Raw genomic sequence first — 27,256 nt, forward strand, 5'->3', positions numbered from 1 at the left:
AATTTAAGCAAGTTTATCCTGAAACCTGAGTGTTATGTCAGGAATAGAAGCATAAGCATTTCTTTTGCTTCTATGCTAATCTTCTCAAATTCCAGTTTCCAAATGACTAAAGTATCAAGGAAGCAACTTTCCACGAAAATAATTCACTCAATGAAGAGAATGAAATAGAGAAAAATGAAAAAAAGAGCAAGAGAAACCTTCTATTTTAGAAAAAGCCCAACATCTAAAGAAATGTACCAAATGTATCAAAAGTGAAAAAAATTGATGAAATACTTAAAAACTCCATTTATTTCATAATTAAAACTCTCAATTCCCACTCCTCTTTCTCCCCAATTTTAAACATCTTCCTGCTCTCTCTTCTCCATTCCATCTTACCTGTCAGCTTTCAAGCCTTAATCACGAACGTTTGGACCACTGTGGTCCCCATGCTCTTTCTTGTACCTCTGATCATATCATCAAATGCACATATCTTTAAAAACACAAGTCTGATCTTATAATCAAGCTGTTTTACAATCATTTTGCAAGGGAGGAAACTACAGCTTATAGGATCACAAAACTATGAGCATCAGGCTGGAACTAGAGTTCAGGTCTCCTGGACCCTGTTCCAGAGTCCTTTCACCTCAGGTCAAGGTCTTCCTAGGTATTGTATGTATATTGTAGGCACTAACAAAATTATGCTGCCCCCCAATAAAGTTTGAACAGAACACTGGGACTGTATTTTTACCTTAAAATTTTATTTACAGAGTACAGGAAGCCTATTCTCAGTTGTCAAAGTTCAGTGTTGCAGAGCAATTGCTCCTAGCACGTTAAGTTGCCAACATTTAAAATCATTTCCCTCTATTTGATTGTCTGGGATTTAACTCCCTCTTAAATATGCAGCAGGAAGCATTTTATTTTGTTCTCTTTTTTGCTAACACTTTCGTAGTAAGCACGTGGCTCATATATGTTAAAGGAAAATATTCTCAAGATTAACATTTGTAATATTATATCAACTGTTTATATTTTCTTAATACTGTGTAAAATTTACGATTGTAAAGAAAAAAGGAATATCAAGTGTATTCATTTTCTGCTCTTCACTCTAATTCCCATTTGATTTTCATATTAAAAATTTCCAAATTCTACATTGAAAAATTCATGATTTAAAGTAATGAATTTGAGTTACTTTGCTACAATGTTAATACATGCAAAATTATAGTAAGACATGGAATAGATAAATATTTTGTTTTTAAAATTAGTCAGACCTAAAAGATATTCTGTTATATAATTTATCAAATAAGATTATTAGACTTATTGCAATATAATTAGAATAAAATAAATATAACTGAATTATACAATTATGACTTTAACTTTCATTTTCAAGTTATTTCTGCTTTAAAGATATATTTAAAAATTAAAAGTGAAATTTCCTGATAGAAAGTTAAAGTAAGCATAATTTTTAAAAATTCCATCTTTGTATATATCAAGACAGCTAACTTTAAAAAATATTTAGTTTCCTTGTTGTTTTTCTGTGATAATATTGATGCTATAGTACAACACAAAAATATTCAAACGTGTTTCTTAAATTAAGTGGTGAGATATATTTTATAGTGAGTAATATGTGATTAAGTTTTGAGTTATATAAATATTTGCTCACTAATATCAAAATGTGCTTAGACTTGGATATACTATAATTCACTTTATTTACTGTTAGTTTCACTAATAAAATGATCAAAACATGGTCTTGAATATCCTAGCTATTATTTTTAAAACTACCTAGCACCAAGAAATAAAAACCTGCCATTGATGTTGACCACTTCCATTATTTTAAAAGACTGAATTAAATCCAGCACACATTGTGAATTGTTTTTGCTTCTTCTTTTTAGGAGAGTTGTAAAATAACCAGGCAGCCTTATCTTAGGTGAGACTGTTTCGGCTTGGAAATAAACAAAGCTCTCTCTCAATGAGCTAGGTTCATTTCTTATTTGTGTAATACTCTGGAAGAAATTAGCTTTCAATGAAGTCCATTTTTGTCACTGCATGTAGCAATGAATATCACACCCAGCAGGGCACAGTGGCACCTGGCTGTCCAGACCCCAGTGAGCACAAACCATCTGGGGGTAATTACAACAAGGTATTCTTTAAGGACCAGATGGGACCAAGGAACAGAAGCCCCGACCCCTCCCAGTCATTTACAACATAATTCCTTTCAATGATATACTTAATCCTCCCACCAGCTATGCTTTTCAGCTTGCTGTTGTCACTGTTCCTTTATGTTAATTCAGTTTCAAGACGGAGCAAAAGAGGGGGAGAGAGAGAGAGAGAGAGTTCAAGAAAAAAAGGGAGGGGGGGAGAGAAAGAGAGCCACCGGCGCCTCTGGAGACCAAAAGAAATTATTCCTCTCTAAATTGTTTCCACCACAGCAAGTACAGTAACAAATTTTTTTTTAAAGGGGGCTGAAATTATCCTAAAGAAGGTCAATGCAACAGCCCTGTGTGGCACCAGCTGAGGTTTACTCAGCCACCTGTTAGCTAGAAAGCTCTCTGCACACACGCTTATGATGCATTTAACCAGTTTAAAGGGTCTTTATTGTCGGCCCAGCCAACTCCATTCAGCAGGCCCGAGCCTTTAGGCCCGCTTTGTGGTCATATGTGGCACACAAGCCTTAATTCAATTACGCTGTAAGCCTATCCAGTCTGCATCACTGCCCTTTCACTTTTGTGCCATTTGTCTCGTATGTTGTAAAGAATTTTATTTTGAAGAGGGAAAGGCACCCTACAACCCACTTGTCTTTATTTTTCATTTAAGGTTTGTGCCGCAGGTGCGCTGCCACTCCCGAAATGGATTCATCTTTAAGCGATATTTTAGATGGAGCGTTATTTATTGTTTGGTGACAATGCTTTTCTGGTGTTGCTGACTTTTATTTTTTTTTAATTAGGTGTTTGTTCCAACTCTCCACCAAATCAACAGTCTCTGAACTTGAGAATTGAAAATTCAAAAGGAAAAACATAAATGATAGATGAAAATGACAATTAGCCTTGTACTACCATTTTTTAAAAGAAGTGCATTTCTTAGAATGAACAAATGTCAAATTTAGGATTTTTGGTTTCCCTTAAGTTTCTGACACCCAATATATATCAGTTTATATGAATCAGGCTTACTGAAGCTCTGTTATTGAAAACTTTGTTTCAGATGAGATTATTAAATATATTAAATCTGTTCATATTGTTTGTATTCTGGGGCTTCCAAATTTCCTTGGCATCAAAGCAGTGCCTATCATTGTCAAATGCTTGGCATTTTTATAATAATTTATGGGAAATGAAAACATAAATAAGATTTCTCAAAGTCAGGGACTCATGTTTACTTTCATACCAAATTTTTCTTAAAAGGAAAGTTTGTCTCTTTAAAGCACGCTCAACCTAACATTCTTATAACTGTCTAAATCCTACCCCCTGAGTTCAGTGTCCATATGAAGGGTATGGGTAATTTCAAATCAACATTCCCCCAAATCATTAAGTGACTTGTCATGGGAGACTGAAGGGACTTCAAAGGAGGGAGAGAAGAATCTTCTTTGCTAGTTCATATCAATTTCTCACCCAAGTCAAAGAAAGAACAGTAGTGCTAAGTTATCAGTGTTACTCAAGTTGTGTGTATCAATTCTCACTGTAGCAACTTTTACACGTCTTTTGTATGGAAGTCCTATCTCTTTAAATTACTGAATCAAAACCACAAATATGAGACATGCAAAACAGACCAAGAAATTCTAGTTGACAAGAAAAAATTAAAGATATTTGCGTATAATCTTCAAAATAAATAGGATTTCAAAAACTGGTTTCCGTATACATATAAATTTAATGGATATGTTTCTCTCAACAATTCTTTGCCCATTTCCATTTCCTTTAGGTTCCCATTTCATAAATAAGAAAAACTAAGGGTTAATAGAGAGACTAAGTAGCTCACTTAAGAGGTCAAAATTCTTGTGATTTCTTATTGAGGGCTCTTCCTATTACATCATAAAACCTTTATATAATTATTTCATAAACTTAACAATTTTGACCCATCTGCACAATTCCCTATACATATATGTATTAGAGCACCTTATCAATATTCTGTGAAGTGTGAATAACAACTGAACTTATAAAAGTCTAGACAAAAGCAAAAATAAACAAATGGGACCTAATCGAACTTATAAGCTTTTGCACAGCAAAGGAAACCATAAACAAAACATAAAGACAACCTACGGTACAGGAGAAAATATTTGCAAATGATGTGACCAACAAGGGATTAATTTCCAAAATGTACAGACAGCTCATGCAGCTCAATATCAAAAAAACAAACAACCCAATCAAAAAATGGGCAGAAGACCTAAATAGACACTTCTCCAAAGAAGACAGATAGATGGCCAACAGGCACATGAAAAGATGCTCAACATTGATAATTATTAGAGAAATGCAAATCAAACTACAATGAGGTATTACCTCATGCCAATCAGAATGGCTATCATCAAAAAGTCTACAAATAATAAATGCTTGAGAGGGTGTGGAGAAAAAGGACCCCTCCTACACTGTTGGTGGGAATGTAAATTGGTGCAGTCATTATGGAGAACAGTATGGAGGTTCCTTAAAAAACTAAAAATAGAGTGACCATATGATCCTGCAATCCCACTCTTGGGCATATCTCCAGAAAAGATGAAAACTCTAATTTGAAAAGATACATACACACCAAAGTTTATAGCAGCACTATTTACAATAGCCAAGCCATGGAAGCTAAGTGTCCATCGACAGGTGACTGGATAAAGAAAATGTGGTATATATATATATATATATATATATATATATATATATATATATACATACACACACATATGCACACACACACATATATACAATGGAATATTACTCAGTCATGAAAAGAATGAAATACTGCCATTTGCAGCAACATGGATGGACCTAGAGATTATCATACTAAGTGAAGTCTGTCAGACAGAGAAAGAAAAGACAAATATGATGTCACATATGTGGAATCTAATAAAGTGATACAAATGAACTTAATTACAAAACAGAAACAGACTCACAGATATACAAAACAAGCTTATGATTACAAAAGGGGAAAGGGGAAGGAGGAGGGGTACATTAGGCTTGGGATTAGCAGATACACACTACTATATATAAAATAGATAAACAGCAAGGATCTACTATATAGCACAAGGAACTACCTTACAATATCTTGCAATAACCTATAATGGAAAAGAATCTGAAAAAGAATATATGTGTGTGTGTGTGTGTATTACTGAATCACTTTGCTGTACACCTGAAACTAACAAAATATTGTCAACCAACTATACTTCAACAACAACAACAAAAAGCCTAGAATTACACCCAAACAATGAGAAAAATGGTCGAACTTTGTTACATTAAAAAAAAGAAAGCTCTACATAGGTATATGAATATGTCTTTAGCCACCTTTAAATCCTTTCATAGGATTCTGAAGAAAAAAAATGGCAATGAAATTCGGCCAGTTTCACAATCTTCTGTGTGACTCACTTAACCTGCTTGCATTGTGTACCTCTACATTTTAATATCAAAAATATTTCAGACTTCATTTTGTAAGGACATTGGCATTGTGAAATTCTAGAATATCTAAAGGCATCCTTGATATGAAATGTGAGAACCCAACTATGTATGCTTTAAAGGCATTTTAAAAGAAAAGAAATATAGAAGGTTAGTTTCATTATAGAAACTATCTTTTTATCAGCATTTTACTACCTAAATTTTTTTTCCAAATTTCAAACATATCATATTGCCTTTGAAATAATGGAATCTGTAATAACCCCATTAATAAATTCATTATTACATACCAAAGGAATAGCTCTTAAAAGTTAACTGTCCGTTACACTTTTTTTGGTAGCTCACTTTATACAACAGGATAGAATTTTACAATATTCATTTTGTATTCTCGGTTTCCAATAAAAATCATACACATAACTCGTGAAAATAACTTATTTAAGGAAATGTTGAACAAAAAAATATGTAGAAAACCCAAAACAATAACAAAAGCCATAACTGTTATCCTATTTATGTATATATAATATCTATATACAAAATATATAAATATATTTATATAAATATAGTTTATAAAATTTATATAAATATTATATTTATAATATTTGAGAATTCAAACTTAATATAGCTCACTAAATCAACGGACTAATGAATAGTTTTGAATATTTGTTATTCAGCAGCTAATATTTTCAAAAAATATTCAAAGCTGAAATTTGAAAACAGATCATAATATCAAATTTATAATACTTTAGGAACGTTATTCATTATTTACAAACTCTCATTTAAGGAGAGTTGTAAGGGAAAAGCTCAGATAGAAGGAAACTTATGACCTTCACACTACAGTGGAACACAATTTTAGCTTTGCAGCATACAGATTCTGTCCAACACAATGGTGCCTCCTGAGATTCACATGTGCTTTGGAGAAAACTAGCACTTCACAACCAGGACCTGCTCCTGCAGACCTCCCTTCCCTTTCAATGGGATTTTCAAATGCATTTAATGAACACAGGATGGGACATATGTGAATGTCTCTAAGCCAATTATGTAGTTTGAGTTCAAATAAACTACTTCTTTACCAGATTTTCTGGTTCTTAAACATGCATGAAACTATTCATCAATCTTGAGTTTCCAAAATTTGTCTAGAAAATTCATGAGAAGATTTTTGTGCATATCATTTTGCCATAGTCAATGCTAATATCAAGAAATTTCACATGATGTCATGAGTCTAGAGGAAAAGTGAAAAATCAAGTCAACTGGTTTTTTTCTGTGTGCAGAATGCCAAATCATGGGTGGTGTGAATTTTTCCTTGAATTCATCATTTAAACATTGTTTGGCAAAGTTATATGAACATTTTGTTGCTATGGCCAACACTTCTTAGTGTGGTATGGTAGCTAGAAACAGGAGATAAAATATGGTTTCATGCTAAACTGAAGAATGAAGACAAGCAAATTCTCACTAATCCAAAGGGAGATGAAAATACTAGAATGAAAGCTAGAAGACTGATGAAAGAATCTCATAATTATCTTTTATTCTTATGTCTCCACCACCTCAGACACCCTAGGTGACCCTAGCTATCGGAAAGAGAAATACGATAGGTCAATGACAAATGTTCATCTTCAGGGGAAGAAAGCTCCTGGGTATCCTCCTATTCACCCCTAAAATGGATTATAGATGTCTATTACTTCAACTTTCAGCTCTGTAACAATTTCTCAAGTAACACTTGGTTCTGAGATTACACTGGAAGGCAGTCAGTATGGAATGGGCTGTTGTTTCTTTGCATTAAGAAAGAGGGAAAAGAATAAAATGTAGATGTCTGTAAGTACAGATGAATATGCGAGTGGGGAATAGGGTTTTGTGAGATGGTTCATTTCTTGGTTTTGGCACTCTGGGGAGTGTGTGTGGATGTTAAGTGTAGGCATGTATGTCAGAAACACACATGCATCCACATGATACAGGAGAAATTAGCAGCGATAGGGTAATTCTAGATTTCAATGACATATTTACTTATTTTACCAAAACAAACACTGCATATTGAGAACGATTTAAACAAAGTCATTTAATCTTTAACAATCCCGCAGCTTCATTGTACAAATAAGGGAACAGAACCTAGAGAATGGTGTAATTTACCAAGGTCACATTGCTAATAAGAATGAAAGCTGGGGTTTGAACCCAAAGATGTCTGAGTCCTGAGCCTGTGCTGGTAACCACTATATGCCAAGAATTAAACATATGATAGGTAGTAGCTGTATGATATGTCTACAGTACTAATATATTTGCAAGTTCTCTTTCCCTTCCTGTTATTCTGACCATCATTAGAAGTAGTCATGAAATCTGGAAATTATCACTGGGATCACACCTGGATGCAAGAGTAGATGGTTATCCATTGTTACAGAGGCTTCCCAACATCTCTCCCACACTCTCTGAAATGCTACCTAATATAAGTTGATTAATCGGCTACATCTTTTGAAATAAAAATATCTGTTAGAGTAATGCTCTCAATTTCCCTTGCCTGGAACAAATATAAAGTCTCCATAAATATTTGAATAAATATTTGAATGGATGAACAAGATATTTCATTTAATTATATTGTTCTTTACTACTTAAGGGTGAATGAGCCCACCTACGGGAATGGAGTTTCATTAGATGTTTTGGAGAAGGGAGCAGAGAAAGGAGCAGATGTAAGAAACCTGGGGAAAGGTGGTCCAAGTGGAATGCCAGCGTAGAGAACTCAGGATGGCCTGAAGGAACATGTGAACACACAATGAGGGGGGCAGAAGGCTGCAGAAGATCACAGTTTAGAAGAAAACAGGGGAATGCCAAAGATTTTATATATATGCATGGATTTTATTTCACAAAGGTTCTCTGGCTCAGTCAAGGCTAGAGAACATTTGCAAAATACTATATATATATAACCTTTGCAAAATACTATATATATATAACCTTTGCAAAATACTACATATACATAAACCTTTGCAAAATACTACATATATATATATATATATATATATATATATATATATATATATATATATATATATATAACCTTTGCGTGTGTTTCTCTGACTCTTCCCATGACCGTATTAGAAAATGCTGACGACCTTGTCCTTGGGGCTTTTTAATGAGAGGCGTGGTGCATGTGGCGTCGCCGGGGCGCTTCCTTCTCCAGGTCCGGCTGAGGGCAGAGCAGGACCAGCCAGCGGCCCCAGGAGCCGCCGGAGCTTCCTTTCTCCATCTGCTTTTCAACTGCAGCGGCGGCAACAACCCCCAGGAAGCGCGGGGCGCAGTAGGGACTGGGCCGGAAGATGCCTGCAGACATCCTCTGTAACTAACCTTCTGGAAGGCTATATATATATGTAACCTTTGCCAAACACTATTATATATATATAATGTATGTATATATATATATAAAACCCTTGGAAAATACTATATATATACATAACCTTTGCAAGGTACTATATTATATATATATATATATATATATATATAAAAAACCTTTGCCAAATACTATATATATATAACAAAACTGTGGTCCTCTACATCCAGGAAGCACATTAGCTTCTGGTACTAAGAGCAGACTTGTCTAAGCAAGCTGTCAATAAACACAGCAGACTGCCATACAGGCCTGACTCCACTACTCTACCTTCATTGTCATCCCTTCTTGACTAAGTTAAGAAACATTCTGCCCTTTGTCTGAGGCTTTTTCATCCAATTTCCAATGTTTGTGTACTTTCCCCATATTTTCGCCATTCATGTACACAGAGCGAGAGAGATGACATTATAATATCAACACTATCAGCATGTAACACGTGTTGCTTGGTCACTGGGTGCAGGCGCTCTGCTAAATACCTCACATTTTTTTCTCCCAAGAAGGCTAGAGGAGATTTTATTATTATCTTCCTCTTACAAATAAAGCAGCTGAGGTGGAAATCATGGATCCAAGTACACATGTGGAAAGTAACCCAACTGGAATTTGAATCCAAATAGTCTGACGCCAGAACCACACTCATAACCACTGTACCAGACTCTCCCCCTAGGTTTGCTCATTAATAAACTAAGTGACTCATCAAGACCGCTAAATGTTCTCAGAACTGTGCTAAGTCCTGGAGGGTACAAAAATGAATGGAACAATAGCTGCAACAGCACGGAGGAAAAACACCTGTTTCTTTCTCTGCTGGTCTGGATATCTTCACGGAGAATGTAACCATATGAATTTCAAAGAATGAATAAGAGAGAAACAAGGGAATGTGAGGCTGGGAGACAGTCTAGGCAGGAAAAATACTGCACAAAGCAAACAGGGCAAAGAGTGTTCGCCCCGGCCTACCTCAGGCTTTCCTCCTGCACATGCGCACTTTCCTCTGCTTCTGCTGATTGAAACTATTCATGCTCCAAGACTCATCTAAAATCCCCCCTCTCCCAAAGTCTGAGATTCTCACTGCTGAGATTGAGTCTCACCCTCCTTGAATTCTCTCTGGCGCTTATCTTAATCCAGCTGGTATTCTGATTACTTCTGGACCTGTTTTATTTTCTGTCCCAAGCATCAGGTAGTGTCTTTCTCATCTCCCTTTCTCTCACTACAGGTCACAAATCCTTTGACTTTCACCGCAGATATTCCCTCTGCTTGGTACACTTCTTCCCTCCAGCTCCTTTTTTTCTTCTTCAGGCTCTCCTTTTAAAAAATCACTTCCTTCAGTAAGCCCTCTCTAATTCCCTCAGGGTTCCCTTAGATGCCCCTCTTATGTGCTCCCATAGCACCCACTATGTCCCCCATGAGAGCAGGTGACACACTGTTTCATAATGGCCTTTGTACAGTTTTGTATCCCCCCACTGGACTGTCTGCTTGGTGTGTCATGTTCACGTAAAGTGGATTTAACAGATATTTGCTGAATGAACAAAAGAAGAAATGGCTTGTTGATGTTGACTGCTCTCTTCTTCCAGGAGGGAGGCCAGGATTGAAGGGTGTGAGTGGGAGAACCATGGTGATAGGGTGGAGATGAGATACGATTGGATGAAGGATCCTATTGGATTAAGGAATTCTACCATATTGGTAGAGGTAGATCCATGTGTGCTCCATTTAGGACCATTTTAACCTTGATATTTAAGAAGTCCTGCCAAGACCCTAACAAAGAAGGTACTTCCCAGAAATCTTTAAGTATCCGTCAGCACTCCCAGACTGAATTTCTCATCCGAGGATTTCAGTTCTAGCCTCTCCTTTTGTTGCAACAGGAGGTGGTATCTTTAAACTTCAAAGCTTGTAACTCAACGGGTACGTAAAAATGTCCACCCTCACTGTAGCCTAGTTTTATTATCTCTACAATTCAGTGGACATCTGTTATTTTTGCCTGTGTAATTTCTTCTAGTAACATTACCTCCTTAAGAAACTATCCATCCCTTGTCTAAAATCCAGGACATGACCCCAGTTAGGTGCTCTGTATCTGAATCTTGAGGAAAATGTCACAAAAATGAAAACCTTTCATAACTCAGTGCCAATATTTCAGTGGCACGCTGAAGATAGTGGTGAGACTGGGCAAGCTGCTTAACTTCTCTGTGCCTCAATTTCTTCATCTACTAAAATAATAATAATAATAATAATCTGTTGGCCCAAAAGTTCATTCGGGATTACGGAAAAACCCGAACGAACTTTTTGGCCAACCCAATACTACTACTACTACTACTACTACTACTAGTACTAGTACTAGTACCTACCTTATCGCACTGCGGTGTGGATTAAAGGTGTTCATATGTGTAGAACACTTAGACAAGGCCAGGCACAGAGAATGGGCTAAATAAGTGTTATCTATTGATATTATAACATGGCTGTTAGAATTTTGAAGTTGCTCTGTTTCTGTCCACTATGAGGCCTGGCTGTAGGATTTTTCCTTCAGGTTTCTAGGTTACTCCAATTTCCTTCCAAAAAGAATTTTTTAGCTTAAGTTGGCCTGAGTCAGTTTGTGTTGCTTGCTGCCAGAAAACTCTAATGGTTGCTTCTTTCACATACTGTAGGTCTTTTCTCTCCAAAGTGTTTATTAGATTCTAGAGGGCAATAACCATATACTATTAACCTCTGCATCATCTAGAACACCAAGAGTAGTGCTTTGTATGTAAAAATATTCATTTTGGTGACTGGAAGACCAAATACATGAATAATACCATCAACCTCTTTCTTTAGGGCTTTATCACTGTTTTCTTAGCAATAAAAATCAGATCTAAAAGCATCATGATCGCCTTCAGGACTCTAAAAGTGGCTCATCTTGCTTCTGTTTTGTATAGTTTTTATAAGTATGCTTGCATTTTGACTTAAATATATCTCATTTTCAAAATTTAACAATATTAAATATTGGTAATAAATGTTATGGCTCATACCTTGTTGGTATTCAAGAGATACTCAGTAGATACACTTCATAACCAAATTATATTTATATCTGTGTGATGGAACACCTTGGAGAACTATAAGCGCCCCTTTGATGATTACGGCCACATCCAACTTTAAGATCCTGGTAATTACAGTATATACACATTTAATTTTCCTGAGCATTTCTCCTAGTTCTTCATTTCTCCATTGGTGAAGATGGAGCTGGAAAAGGAAGTCTGAGGAAGAACGGGCTTTAGTGGATCTGTCTTGAAATTATGTCATAACTAGAATCTAGCTTTTATTTAAATTATTTAGCATAATTTGGGGGAGGAGTTGATAGAGATTATGGACTCTTAAAAGCCCTTACCCCTCACCCCTCATGCTATACTCTAGACAGACAGGTACATTCTGTGATGTATGTGGTCTTATATAGAGGCAGACTGGGACAATATAATGTGGCTCCAAATCCACTCATTGGGGGCAGGGAAGGGGGTGGAGGCAGGTATATGGATACTGAGCACAAGGAAATGTTCAAGAAAAAGTGAACAACCCGTACAAAAGCCTGCAAGTAGGAAAGGGCAGACCCTTCTGAGAAGTGTAAGTACCTCCTAGGGGATAAAGTGTACAGGGTGAGGGTAGGAATGACCAAGACCAGAGAGGCACATAGAGGAGAGGTCTAAAGGACTTCATACTACTTTTATAGTTAGCTCTTTAGATGGCTCTGTGCTAGATTCACAGTATGTTTACTCTCATTTATTTATTCAGAAAATGTTTATTTACTGCTTGCAATATGCCAGGCTATACAGAAACAAACAAAACAGACAAGAGCCTTGGGACTTCCCTGTTGGCACAGTGGTTAAGAATCTGCCTGCCAACACAGGGGACATGGGTTCAATCTCTGGTCCAGGAAGATCCCATATGCCGTGGAGCAACTAAGCCCGTGCACCACAACTACTGAGCCTGTGCTCTAGAGCTCTCGAGCCACACCTACTGAAGCCTGCGTGCCTAGAGCCCATGCTCTGCAATGAGAAGCCACCACAATGAGAAGCCTGAACTCTGCAACAAAGAGTAGCCCCTGCTGGCCGCAACTAGAGGAAGCCAGCACATAGCAAGGAAGACCCAATGCAGCCAAGAATAAATAAATTTAAATATACATATATATAAAGAGTTCTGTTGTTGTAGAAATTATAACTTGGTCAAGAAGGCAGAGACTAATTTATCAAATAACCACAAAAATAAATGTGAAATTACACATGAGGTGCTCTGAGTGTGTCAAGGAGTACTGGACCATGCTGAGAGCTCAGGAAGGATATATAAGAATTGTAGAAGGATAAGTAAAAATTGGCTAAACAATAGGAGAGAAAAAGGCATTCCAAATGGATAAAATTTCATGTGCAAAGGTCCTGGGGTAAGCACAGTGAATGATAAAAACTGAAAAAGAACCTTGGGGCCCAGAAGACAGAGGTGGGGATGGGTCAGAACAGTAAGATGGAATCGTATTAAGGAGTTTGTCTTGTCAGTATCCTAAAAGCAATAGGAAATTGAACAGTGTTCAACTGAGTTGTGACACAACCAGATATGCACTTTATAAAGATTACTCTGGCTACATTGTAGAAAACATATTTAAAATTTGAAAGAGTGTATTCCATGGTGACCCAGGAGAGGGGTTTAGCACCTTGGATTTGGGTGGTAGAGATGGCTGCGGAGCATTTTGGATATACTAAGAAATCGTTAAAAGGTAAAATCCACAGGACCTAATGGATTAGATATGAAGGTTAGGAAGATGTAGGTAATTGATCTACATCTCCATTTGGTTTCTTTATCATATGATTTTTAATATCTATTTTCTTACTTCTTGCTTATTTGAAAAATATTTAAGTTCAAAGCATTACGTATATCTAAATATGAGTGAAGAATATTAATGCAACAACATGATCAAACTAGCTGTTCAGAAGTAAGATAAACATTTATTTCACCATAAAGAAATTATTTATCATGTTGTAATGATTCTGTGTGAAATAAATTTGGTATCGTTATGCTTCTTTTTCTTTGGAAATTTGACTGTCTTGTTTTTTGCATTTATTTTTGCTAATCTTCCCATTAAAATTATGTTTATAGCACGTTAGTGAATACCTACCTCGGTTTCCCTATGAGTGAAGATAGAGTAATAAATCCATAACCTATTAGGAAAAGAAGTGGCATTTTTTAAGAATGTGAAGGAAGATGCTTCAAACTCCTTAGAAGATCTCAATCCAACTGGTTTACAAAAGTAAATGGGTCACTTTAAAAACAATAGCTGCTTTAGAACTGGCTACAATTCCCCATTTAGCAATTTTTAAGGAAGGAAAACTTGCCAGTTTGATTGAAATTTGGTTTAAGCAGGATCTGTCTATTACAAATTGAAAAGGAAAATTAAAAACATAATTAGTTTGAAGCAAAGGCTTGTATAAAGATTGGACTCATTTTTATTTCAGTTTTTAATATTTTAAGACTTTCAGAAAACAATTTCATTGTTGTATGCCTGAATTTCCATTAGAATGCACTAATTACAATATTTACATTGAGTCCCTTAGAAAGAGAATGAAATATTATATAGAAAATAGTAAATATTTAAAACAGAAAGAGGGACTTCCCTGGTGGCGCAGTGGTTAAGAATCTGCCTGCCAATGCAGGGGACACAAGTTTGATCCCTGGTCCGGGAAGATCCCACATGCCACGGAGCAATTAAGCCTGTGTGCCACAACTACTGAGTCTGCGCTCTAGAGCCCACAAGCTACAACTTCTCAGCCGGCATGCCACAACTACTGAAGCCTGTGTGCCTAGAGCCTGTGCTCCACAGCAAGAGAAGCCACCGCAATGAGAAGCCCATGCACTGCAACGAAGAGTAGCCCCTGCTCTCTGCAACTAGAGAAAGCCCGCGTGCAGCAACAAAGATCCAACACAGCCAAAAATAATAAATAAAATAAATACATTTATTTAAAAAAAACAAACAAAATAATTCTTCATGGAATTATTCAGATATTAGGTAGTTCAGTCTTTTTAAACAAAATAATATTTACATATACTAAATCCAGACAATGTGTAGACAAAAATATACTGAAGCATTGAAAACTGGAGAGCCAGTTTGCATTTCAAGAATAAAAGATAAAAATACTGTTTAATTGTAAAAACCACTAGTAGAGTTTGATTTTAATACCTGTAGAATAAAAAAGGTCAGCATTTTGCTTTGTGTTTATATACTATCTGGTTATTACTCAAAAGAACTTAAAGGTAATGGATCAGTAGCCAAGAACTGGGAGGATGTCATCTCAATTTTCATACAAACTTTGTAGACACAGATAACTTCTTCCGATTTGAGAGAAACTTCCCCTGAACTACAATAGATTTGAATAAAGAACAGAAAGTATAATTTAAAAATCTGATTCCTGAATTTTTGGCCAGAAACAACAAAGAGAACATGCTGATGAATTCAGTTTCCCAAAAAGGAAATTGAGCTTTTTGCTCTGGCAAAAAAGAATTCAATATTTTCATCAAATTTGATCCCAATCGTACAGTGTTCTCTCTCTCTGTCTCTTTGTCTCCCTGTCTCTCCTCCTCCTTTATCTTTTTATCTTTATCTCTGAGTATATATATTCAGAGATCTGTACTTTCCAGATTTTTTATTGTTTATGTATTTATTTAAATAGACTGCAAAAAAGAGTTGCCAACCAAGAAATGCTGATCATTTCTTTCAAATATACTGCATGCTTATTTCTGATGCAACCACTGTATTTGTACTGTTTACTATAAATTGAATTTGATTGAAGTACAATGAAGTAGCTGAAATTCATGAATTCGTTATTCAAAAATAGTTTTATCTTATCTCTTTCTTGACACTGGATCCTTAACAAAATTCTCATCTGCATATTTCAATAGAGTCCTAACTGCTCTGAGGTCTCTAGCAATTCCTTTCCAAATCCATCCTACACATTGCTACCCGGTTCCAACCTCCTGTAGTTCATCTTCAGTCATTGCACTCCCCTGCTCAAAATTCTTTAAAGTTTCTCTACTGCATATTAAATTAGGAGCATTCATGAGAAGCAGGAATTAAGTCCTTCACGACCTGGCCCCAGAATCTTTGCTGCCTTACACATTGTAGTTACACTCTTTACATACTCTACAATCAGTTAAACTGATCAGTTAAACTACGCTACAACTTTGCACTACATTGCCTGCATTTGGGTTTACTGGTTGCTTTTTTGTTTGTGGGCCTTTATTGTTGATCCCTTCGCTTGATATTTTCTGCTCTGATACCCACATCTCTATCTCTTGAAATTCTACCTTTTCATAAAGGCCCATCTCAAAAACCATTTTCTCCATGAAACTGTGTCTGATATTCTCAACTAGATGTGGGATTCCTCTCCTCTGACTCTTAATGCATGCTTAGTTCCTCATTAAGACACTTTTATTTGGCATCGTAATGTATTTATAGGTCGGATCCCATGGTCATATTTGTCTCTGACCACCGTAGCACCTGGCAGTATTATGATTACAGTAACCTAAAAATATATATTGAATTCCTAGTTAAAACCTAGAACCACTGAAGTCCCTCATCCATCCTAAATTCAAAACAATGAATCCCAGATTCTAAAAACACACTACTGCATCTCAAATTCTAGAAACATCCCAAATTCTAAAAACACACTACTGCAATTTTGCCTTCTTTAAGACACAGTAGGGAAAGTGAAGTGAAAAAGAACCCCCAAACAAATTTTTTTTAAATGTTAATTTTGTGATGTCAAAGGTATTTGGAGTAGAAAAGTGTGTCGAGAGAAGATGATATAGTCTTGAATACTGCTCCAGTATGAGCACATGTGATTTTGAATGTGTTATGTATGTATGAGCCTATCTACCTACTTATTAATCTAAAAAAATACTGGAAATGCACTGTCATCAGTTGATTTAAAAATGTATATTATTCTTGCTATATCATGTTGCATGAAATTTACTTCATATATAAAAAATGACATGCTTATTTAGCCTCCATCTCTAAAACTGGAATACGTACTAGAGTTACTTAACTACTGATATTTAATTACCCATGTTACGTGTCATGTTTTCATTCTAACACTTCAAGATTCTCTCTGTGAAGAACTGTATTAATAAAGACTATGTTGCTGTTATTATTCAAAAGTATTCTTTTTAAGCAGGGCAAGATTTTTCCAGTGGAAGACACACATACACAACACACACACACTCATGCAACAATCTGAAATCAGAAGGGCAATGCTAACAGTATTCCAGAACCTCCCCCCACACATACAATGTATATTTAAAAAATATTAAACACCGTGATCATGTGATTAGCCTCACTGTCAATATTACAACAAAGTCTTTTACAGATTGTGTGTATATTTGGCCCGAGAAAATAACTCTTTCTAAAAAAGCTGATTATGTCTGAAATACATACTAGGAAAGATTAATGTGAGATGAATATGCAGACACTGCTCACAATGCCAGCAAACGTCTTTGTTGTAAATACTTTTTCCACCTCCCCAAATATTAGATTTACATAAAGAGTGTTCTGATTTCCTGCAGATACAAATACACTTTTAACTATTCTTCTGGATAAAGGAAAAAGTTGGAGCTATGAATTTATTCGTATATTCTTTCCTTTGGCTCATTTGTTTGATCATTGATTTGTTCATTCTTTCAATAGCGATCTTTTACGCTCTTGCTAGATGCTATGCCTCATGCTAGTTAGTCAATGGCCTATCAAGGTAAGACACAACCCTGCCATTTTAAGCAGAGAAGAAATGCAGCCCAAGACCCCATTCTGTTTGACGGTAAGTTTGGTGCAAGACGGCCCTAAAGCCATATTCTGTAGAACTGGTATTACAGAATTCAGTAGTCATAAAGTTATATTTCTATAAATTTGGAAATAAATCGGGAAATTTACTCATCAAGCCGTGCTCTTTTAGATTGGATAATATATGCAAAATAACAGTCGACTATGTTTATTTTCCTTGACTTTTCCTTGACTCACCTTCCTACTCTGAGGAACTATTAATTGTCTAAGAGGTCTGACTGCACCTTTCAAGCAAGGAAGTTTTGACCATGATAACCCTTCCAAATATACCAACACTGTGATCAAAGTCTTGATTCCACTTATATTTTAATCCATTTATAAATGCCATTTTTGTATATTCAGCTTATCTCCTTTGTTTCTCTCTGCCTTGGATAATATAGGTCACTCTTTCACTTTTGTATTCTAAGGATGCCAGACTGAGGCCACACATGAAGAACAGTCCCAGCTTCTCCCCTTTACCCTCCTTTCATAACACGTTTTATTTGCCAGCTGATTAAAGATTGTGCTTCTAGACAACTCTCCATAAACAGTTGGTAGAAAACAATGGATGCTGCTTTGTTTACCTTGTGTATTCACAAGTGCTCCTACTGGAAGAACCCCAGAAGTCCCCCTCACTTACATCAAGTGCTTTTAACAATGGTAAGTGTGCCTCCTTTAGTTTGCCCACATGTGTGATATTTCGGAATAAACCGAAGCATGGAAGAACCTATTCACATAAACAAACACAACATTAAAACAGAACTGGTAAAAACACTGAGAGAATCACAGAAAGAAAAATTGTAAAGATCCATTTGATCTCCATGCATAAATAATTATTTAAAACTTCACAAACAGAAAATATCAATATGCATCTTTGAGTAAACCTTGTTAGCTGTCCTTATTATTACCTGCTTCATTAGCCTTGAGGACATCCCTTCTAAAGTAGGAAAAGCACAATCTGTATGCTAGGAAAACTACAAAGAAGCAATAAATTATTGCTGTAATGACATGCTAATTAAAATTTTGCTTGTAACTCATGTAAGTGTTTGAAGCCCAGCAAATTTCTCTTTTCATTTGTGAAGTGTGAAGGTAAATTGCCCAGTGACAGTGGGACATCGCTAACAAGTACAAATTGAATAACATGCTATCTTGCTCTATTAGCCCTGACTAGCATGTCTGAATTAGATATTCAGCACACTCCCCATTGAAGGCCTGATTGATAAATGCTACGGAGAATTTGTCAAAACAACAGGGGCTACACCCAGTGGGACATCAATATGCCCCATTTAGTCACCCACACAGCACTTCCTACATAGGATTGTCACATAAAATTAAGACTAGCTGCTAACCAGCCATCAAGCTTGTAGCAGACGTCAGGCAGCCTGTGTTCTGTATGCATATTAGTCACATGCTTAACAATTTGGGCTGTCAGGACAGAAGCATGCAGTGACCTCTGGAGCAGAGGTTGAATTTTCCAACTATATGGAAACATCATGCTCAGCTGTTCAAGATTTTAGACCATTTCCTGCCAGATCTGTGCACAGATGCAGTGCCCTAAGCTATAATCTGTGGCCGCGTCCAAATGACAAATAGCACAGGGAAGATTATTGCATTATATATTAAGTACCACAAGTCTGTAAATTATAAGTAAACTACTGTTCAGACTGTCTCCTCCAGCTTTCAGGATGATTTTCCTCTCCATTCTTTTTTAAATAAACCTAATAAATATTGGGTGAACCCAGAGATGAAAGCCCAGAGTTTGAATTAGCCATCTCCATTGCTAATTAGCTGCTTGAATATCAAACAGTTTTGGACCAGCTGTAATTTAATAAGGCATGATTGAGGTTGGCCTGATTTTGTTTCCCCACTGAAAATTCTTCTCAGGTGCAAGTTTGTATGATTTTAGAATTCTTGGTGATAGGTTGTTTTTGTTATTTCCCTTGTAAACATAATTAGCCATAAGTATGGAGTAACAATAATAAAAATCATTACAAATCTAACAGAATTTTTAATTGGGTCAGTTATCTTATTTCTATTGCATTATATTTAAGCTCTTCATGTATGAGGTTATCAGCTCAGACAATAAGGAACTAAAATATAATAAAGTCAATAGTGTGAAATAAAATGTATTCTCTGCAAAATCGAAAAACTTGTCATCCTCTAATTCAGATCTTGCCATCTGGCATGAAAGCTAGGATAACATTTTAAAATAAATTGCTTAAGCTTTGCTTTACAAATAGTCTAACAAAACATCTGTATGATATGTTAAAGAGAATATGTCAAATAATTTTTGTTTTTGAAAATCATATATCTGTTGAAACCTGAGGAAAACGATTCTAAAAACACTTAGCACTGATCAATATTCTCCATGTATTTTGGAATTCTTGCTTTTGTTCTGAGACCCAAAGCAGAATTACTCAATTAACATGAGAAATTATATTTCTTATGGCACTTCTATAGAATACAATTACAAGAAATATGTGGTATATGATGAAAAATCACTATTGGACTTGAATAGTATTTCTTCTTCCTAGGACATAAAGACAAAACATATTTCTTTTTTCTAGGATGAAAGGCAACCTGCTACTTGAATTCTGTATTTTCCTTTTCAGAGATAACACGTAAGTGAAATCTTGCCTTTTGCTACTCTCTGAATTTTATATATCCTAGAGTTTGAAATTTTTCAGCTTTTTGATACATCTCAGGGTATATATCTCTGTTTACGTAACAAATCTAATCATAGGGCTCCTTCCATAAAATCATTATTCTCCATGAAAATAAAAGACACCAGCCTCCTTAGCCTATACAAAATAAACATTGAATTTCAAAAAATTGGTGAGCTGTGAACTTCTCATTCATTTACATTAAACTACAATAAGCTGTATGTCAAACCTAAAACGAAGTTTGCTCAGTGTGGTTCAAGTGACAACCAAAATTGTAACAATGGTCTAAACAATGGCTAGGTACCATCACATTGTTGGGGATTATTATGAAGGTAAGTTAGGGCAAGGAGGAAATAGTTGAACATTTAGCAGTATTAATCTGATGACTTCCTCTGAACAGCTATAAACCTTTTTTCTTCCAATATTCTTTTAAAATTAAGAACTATGAGTGGGATAGCTCACATTTATTAAAGCTAGAAGCAGCAACCAATTCCATTTTTTTAAAGTGCTCATTTTAAACTGTTTGACAAGAATTTTTGCATAAAATTTTTTTTATGAATTTCATAAATTCCCATTTCCTACCCCCACCTCCCCTCAGTCTTCCAGTAAGAACAGAAAAACAAAGGACAACAGGGTCCTTTTGCCTTAGGCAACAGTCTGCTGATGGATATTGTAGCAGCTGAATTGCTCCCCATTCACATTCTAAACCCTCTCTCCTAATTGTCATCAGTATCATCAATGTCACTAACTGAGACTGCTGCCACAATTTTACAGCCCTTCAGAGCAATATTGCCTTTGGCTTTTCTCCTGGGGCTTGCTCCTTGCTTGGTGCAATCTGTGGAACCACTTAGCAAAGGATCTATGTTGACTTATAACAGGTACCAGATGATGCGCCCAGACCTCTAGGCTAGTTTTATGCCCTTATGGTTGGTGTGCCTGCCACTGATGTGTGTGTGTGTCCAGATGTCAGGGAAGAGATGACATTTCTGCTGCCATTTTCATGAAAGAGCTTCAGGTTGGTGGGAATGAACTCAACAGTATGTGAGAAAACTTGATGTGTAAAAGAAATAGTACCTTTCTTATTCTTGATAGCTTTGTACATAATTGAACCTAACCCAGAATTTTCACTAAGCATATTTATATGTCTGTGTTATTGTGATGCTTGAGAAAATAGATGAAAATGCCTCTCTCATCTCACTGATTTCCTTGATATTTAAATATTCTACATTGTTCTTGCAATTTATAAAATTTATGGAAAAATATTCATATTTACAAGTTATCTATAAGGATTTGGAAAGAAACTACTCTCAAGTGGCTATTTGTAATAACAATTTTTATTAATAATGTTCTCTCAATGAGAAAAAAATCATTTCTTTTCCCATAAATTCATATTTAATATTTCTTCCTAAGGGTCAAATTTGGATTAAAGTTCATCCGTAAACATATATACACAAACATAACTTGAGGAAAATTATATTGTCTCTGTAATTGTTACATATCTCTCTTAGTAAACAAATAATTAGATATAAGTAATAGCATTCACTTCTCATGGGGTATAAATATATTTGGCGTCGCCAGATATATTAGCAATTAGGACAACTGTGTTTGTGAAACAGGTCATGATATATCTACGTTTTCTCTATCTGAACTTCCATAATTTCAGCTAACAATTGTGAGTTCTTATTGAGATTATTTTATCAATTAATGTCTTCTTCTATGCTACTGTAAACTCCATGAGAGAAGAGATCATGCCCCCCTTTTTCCTTATCATTTTATCCACAGTGTCTAATAAAAAAAATATCTGGGTCATTGTGAAGATTGGTTGAATGAATTATTATATGAGCAAATTAATAAAGGAGTGGGTGAATGAATACATAAAATTACTGGAATTACTAGGAAATTTTTAGTACTTCAAATAAACATTGAACAGGCAGCCTGACATGAATGTGGTTAATTCTCAATGCTGTTGAGGGGCTCACTGTGCTGCCTCTACCTGGAATAGCATATTGCCACCTCCTCTGAACTTTTAAGTAGATCCAAGCCTTGAGGAAACTCACTTTAGGTAAGCTGTTCGAACTGGAGAACTGGAGAACAAAGAAGGAAAATTCCTGGGATAACTTAATCTTCAGGAGGGATTCTGATAATTTACTCTTTCATTGTACCTAGGGAATGCCACTTCAGTTGGAATATCTTTTAAGAATTGGGTTTTTGTAATGTATTTATCCTCTCAAAATATGGAAGAAAACAGGGCATTTTTTCATAAGGTGGATACAGTGAAATAGAGTTATACAGCAGTTCCTCTATTTTAAACAGAGTATTACTAGTAATGCATTTGATTTCTTTCCCACATCTTGGCCTAGGTGGAGATTTCCACCATTTCTCTCTTTTCTTGGTTCTATGATGATTTGCTATACAGATTGGATTACAGAAATACTGTTTGCCTAAGGTTTCCCCTGAGGACCACCCAAGAGCTTTCCCTGTCACAAATGGTAACAGCCTGTGACTTTAGAGGATTGTTTGCCTAAAGCATATAGTACCTATAAAATATAAGGGACATCTGTCCTGCAGTTCAGATGGTTATGAAGTAAATCATTTGAAAATTATTTCAAAATCTTTCTGAACAAGTCAGTTCAGTATAATGCTTTTGACAGATAATCAGCAATGTTTGATCCTAATGATATCTGTGTGTGTGTGTGTGTGTGTGTGTGTGTGTGTTTAAGAGTCTTTAGAATACCCTTATTTGTGCAATTAAGGTCCATCACGGCCATCTTCCTGCAAAAAGCAATACAACTGGTTAATGCCAGTTTGTCTTATTCTGCATGGAAGAAAGGATTTTTCTAGGGTCATAAATCTAAATTCGATATTCTAATAATACATCTTATATAATAATCCTTTCTGGTAAACATGAATTTAAAATTGTTTAATCCTTGAGCCAATAAATGTTCTGTAAAGTTAAAAACAATGTAATATATCAGAAGTGGTGTTTTATGATATTTACTATATACTATGTTTATTTTCAATTGTAATACATATTTAAAAAGTGAAAAAATATGCTTATGACTATTAAACTTTTATTTTCAAGGCAAAAATTACATACACACACACAGATTGATTCTGTACGGGAAAGCATAGTGGATAAATAACTGAGAAATATGGTTTCTGCTATAGACAGCAAATTAAATCATTTAATTCCAAAAATTTAATTAAAAATTGAAATCCATATTAGATTTCCACATTGATCAAAATAATGAGGTAATTTTCCCAAATTCACTTCATTCACTGTGTGTGTATGTATTCATGACTATGGTAAAGAAAAATTGATGTATTCCCCAATATCACTTTTAAATCACCATGCCTAAAATGAAACCTGTTTTTTTTTTATGATTCCTTATTTTATTCAATATTGTCACTGTCAGATTTTCAATCACCTAAATGCTTATAGTTAATTTTGGACCCTCCTTCCTTTGTAACTGCTACAGGACTTGGTAACAGTCCATTAGTTAGAAGAGCTATACATAAGTCCTACACGACTGCTTTTAAGCCCTTCCGTGCTTGCCAGTTCCAACTGTCACTACTCTAGTCCAGGCCATTATCACTTGCCCTCTAAAATTCTCTTTCAGCAGCCTCCTAAATGATCTCCTTGCGTTCATACCTCCCACACTCAGATACCCTTAAAAAAAATTGTTCATTTTATTACTAATGTCATCAGAAGTATCCCATGGCTACCCATGGCTAATAAGGTAATTCTGAACTGCTTTGCCAGAATTCAGCGCTCTTGATAATTTCCCTTCAACCTCACTTTCTGTCATTGTCTCCCACTCATCACTCAAGCTGGACTGTTCTACTTGTAATGCTCTGAATATTTCTACTTCATTATTTCTGTGAACGCTATCACTATTTCTCATACTCAAAATGGCCTTCTCACTTCAAACCACCTAGGAACCTGCCTCAGTCAGCCTTTCTAATTTCCTCATCCCCGATGTCCTGCTTTTTAGTAATCACTTAGCCCTTGTGCTATATTATATTGTATGATTATCATGTTTATGGTTACATACGTTTTACCTACCAGCTAATCTCATGGCTCTAACAGAGCCTGTTTCCTCTTTCCCCACTGTGTGCATCACACAGGTGATGTCTCCAAACTACTTACTGAGAGAATAAGAAACTCTACACATAGGTTAAACTATTTTAACTGTATAAATACTTGACTTGATAGAACCAAACATTTCCTAGCCTATTAGATCATATCATATCAAAATGATCATATCAAGCAGACATTTTATATAAAATACATTTCCTTTGATGCCAAGATGTGAAATCTCAGTAAAAATGAGCAAAACTGAAGTTAAATCCTAATCAAAACTTATCCTTTTCTTTGAGAAACACCCACATGTCTCTCATAAATAATCATGTTATTTGAAAACAAAGAAATTTTTAAAATTACATTTACATATATATTATATATATATATATATAATATATATATGAAAATTATTACAAAATGCAACCTGGGTGAGTCTTATTCATTTATCTACTCAGGGACTAGCAGAGTACCCTGCATATATTGTACGTTCAAAATAACATGTATCTGGAAACAAAGTGAAATATTAATGACTGAGATCCGACAAATTATAGTCAGAAACTTGTCCAAGTGCACAATGGATGAGTTATTCAGCTTCCCCCCACAAAACAGTATTTTAAAAGCCACCACTAACATAATGTTATAATACAGTTTAAAATTTAAATATCACATTTGCTTCTGTGTGTGACACTCTGCAAGAATTTTTAGCTCCAAAAGCTCTTTTTACCCAAAGATTAGTAGCCATAATAAAGTGTATATATTTAAGCTTGTTTTCCGTGACATTTTTGATGATTCTTTTTTTTTTTTTTTTTTTGTTTTGTTTTTTTGCGGTACGCGGGCCTGTCACTGTTGTGGCCTCTCCCGTTGAGGAGCACAGGCTCCGGACGCGCAGGCTCAGCGGCCATGGCTCACGGGCCCAGCCGCTCTGCTGCATGTGGGATCCTCCCGGACCGGGGCACGAACCCGTGTCCCCTGCATCGGCAGGCGGACTCTCAACCACTGCGCCACCAGGGAAGCCCTTTGATCATTCTTAAAAGTCCAAAGTAAGCTTGCTCATTTTGCAGATTTGGGCTGAGAAGTACAAATCATTTAGTAGAAAGCCACCAGAAAACTTACATTTGCGGAAACAGGAACACCGGGGGATAGAACCTTTCTTTCAATGACTTGAGCAAATTATTTTATGGAATTTGTTATTCTGGCCACTGTGACACTATTAGATGAATATTTTTTAAGTTACTTCTCAGTTTCTAACATCTTCCTGCAAGGCCAGAGAGTTAGAGCAGTCAGTTAGTGTAGGACTCGATTAATATCCCCCGATTCATCAGACAGACTTCCTCTGTCATAGAATCACAAATAAACTTGTCATCCCATTTAACGTGCAAACCTGTGCTTCTAATCATAGTAGGATGGAGAATTATTAGTAGGTCTTTTCTGACCACTGAAAACAGAAAAGTAAATCAATCCTTTCATGATGAGGAGTAGCAGCACCAACTTTAATTATAAGGAACAGAGTGGGGCTTCCCTGGTGGTGCAGAGTCTGCCTGCCGATGCAGGGGACACGGGTTCGTGTCCCGGTCTGGGAAGATCCCACGTGCTGCGGAACGGCTAGGCCCGTGAGCCACAGCTACTGAGCCTGCGCATCTGGAGCCTGTGCTCCACAACGGGAGAGGCCACAACAGTGAGAGACCCGTGTACAACAAAAAAGAAAAAAAGAAAATATTTTAAGATATATTCTTGTCCTGACCATGATATTAACATACAAAATAATATTCAAATATGTCTTGTTTTTAAAACTGCAAATGCAGATCTACTATAGTACAGGAAGAATTAACTGAAAGTAACGAGAGGTCATATCTTTAAAAGATATATTGCTGTTGAAAAATATGGTTTAATCACACTGGTTGACTTTTTTCTGAAAATGGGTTAAAATTTACACACCACTGGAGATCTGTTTAAGAGCATGTGGGTTAAACACACTGAATCTCCATCCCAAACACAGTAAGGCAGCCACAAGTCAAACATAATGACAGTGCTGATTAATTAGATACTCCTACCCCCAGCACTTCAGAGTGATTTATGGAGACACATCTCTAGCCTGATCCATTGTGCTGACTGGATTAATGGAGTGAGCTAGAAAAATTCACTGGCAACAGTATCTGGCAGCCCAGCAAAACATTAACCCTTGGAGTTTTCTTATCTAGCCTATTGACAGAATATTAATTATGACAAAACATGCATGTCTCACCTAATTATCTTTTGATAGCTTGGTTTATGTTTGACATATAAATATAGATGTATATATTGTGTTGAATATTTGGATATACTGAAATTCCTTGCATTAGAAAGAAATTGCACATAAACATTTAAGAAGAACATAATTAGAATAAATTGTGTATCCATCATGGAAAGGAAACTATGCAAGCATGTCTTTTTCCTCTTAACTATATGCTTAGAGAAATTTCTTACAGAACAAAGAGAACATAAAAATTCTTTTTCAAACAAAAAATATTCCCATTGCATTAAGAAATATCAATGTGTAGGTTGCCTGGTGGTAGTGAATTCTGGAATAAAGAGAAATTCTGCCTAAGGGAGAAAAAGATGTCACTGATATATAAACAATTAAACATATTCTGAAGTATGTCTGATCAGAAGTGAGCATATTAGCACATAAATTGCTTCTGGTGTATATAAATAAAGAACCATATATTATCTGAATCTCAAAATTAAAAAGCTTCATAATGCTATTTCTGCACAGTATTTAAAGCTTTGTAACAGTGAAATTGAACCTTCCCTAAAATA

Source organism: Delphinapterus leucas, chromosome 3, assembly GCF_059928025.1.
Source record: "Delphinapterus leucas isolate spDelLeu-1000000601 "Yukka" chromosome 3, BTC_Dleu_Yukka2, whole genome shotgun sequence".
Lineage (NCBI taxonomy): Eukaryota > Metazoa > Chordata > Mammalia > Artiodactyla > Monodontidae > Delphinapterus > Delphinapterus leucas.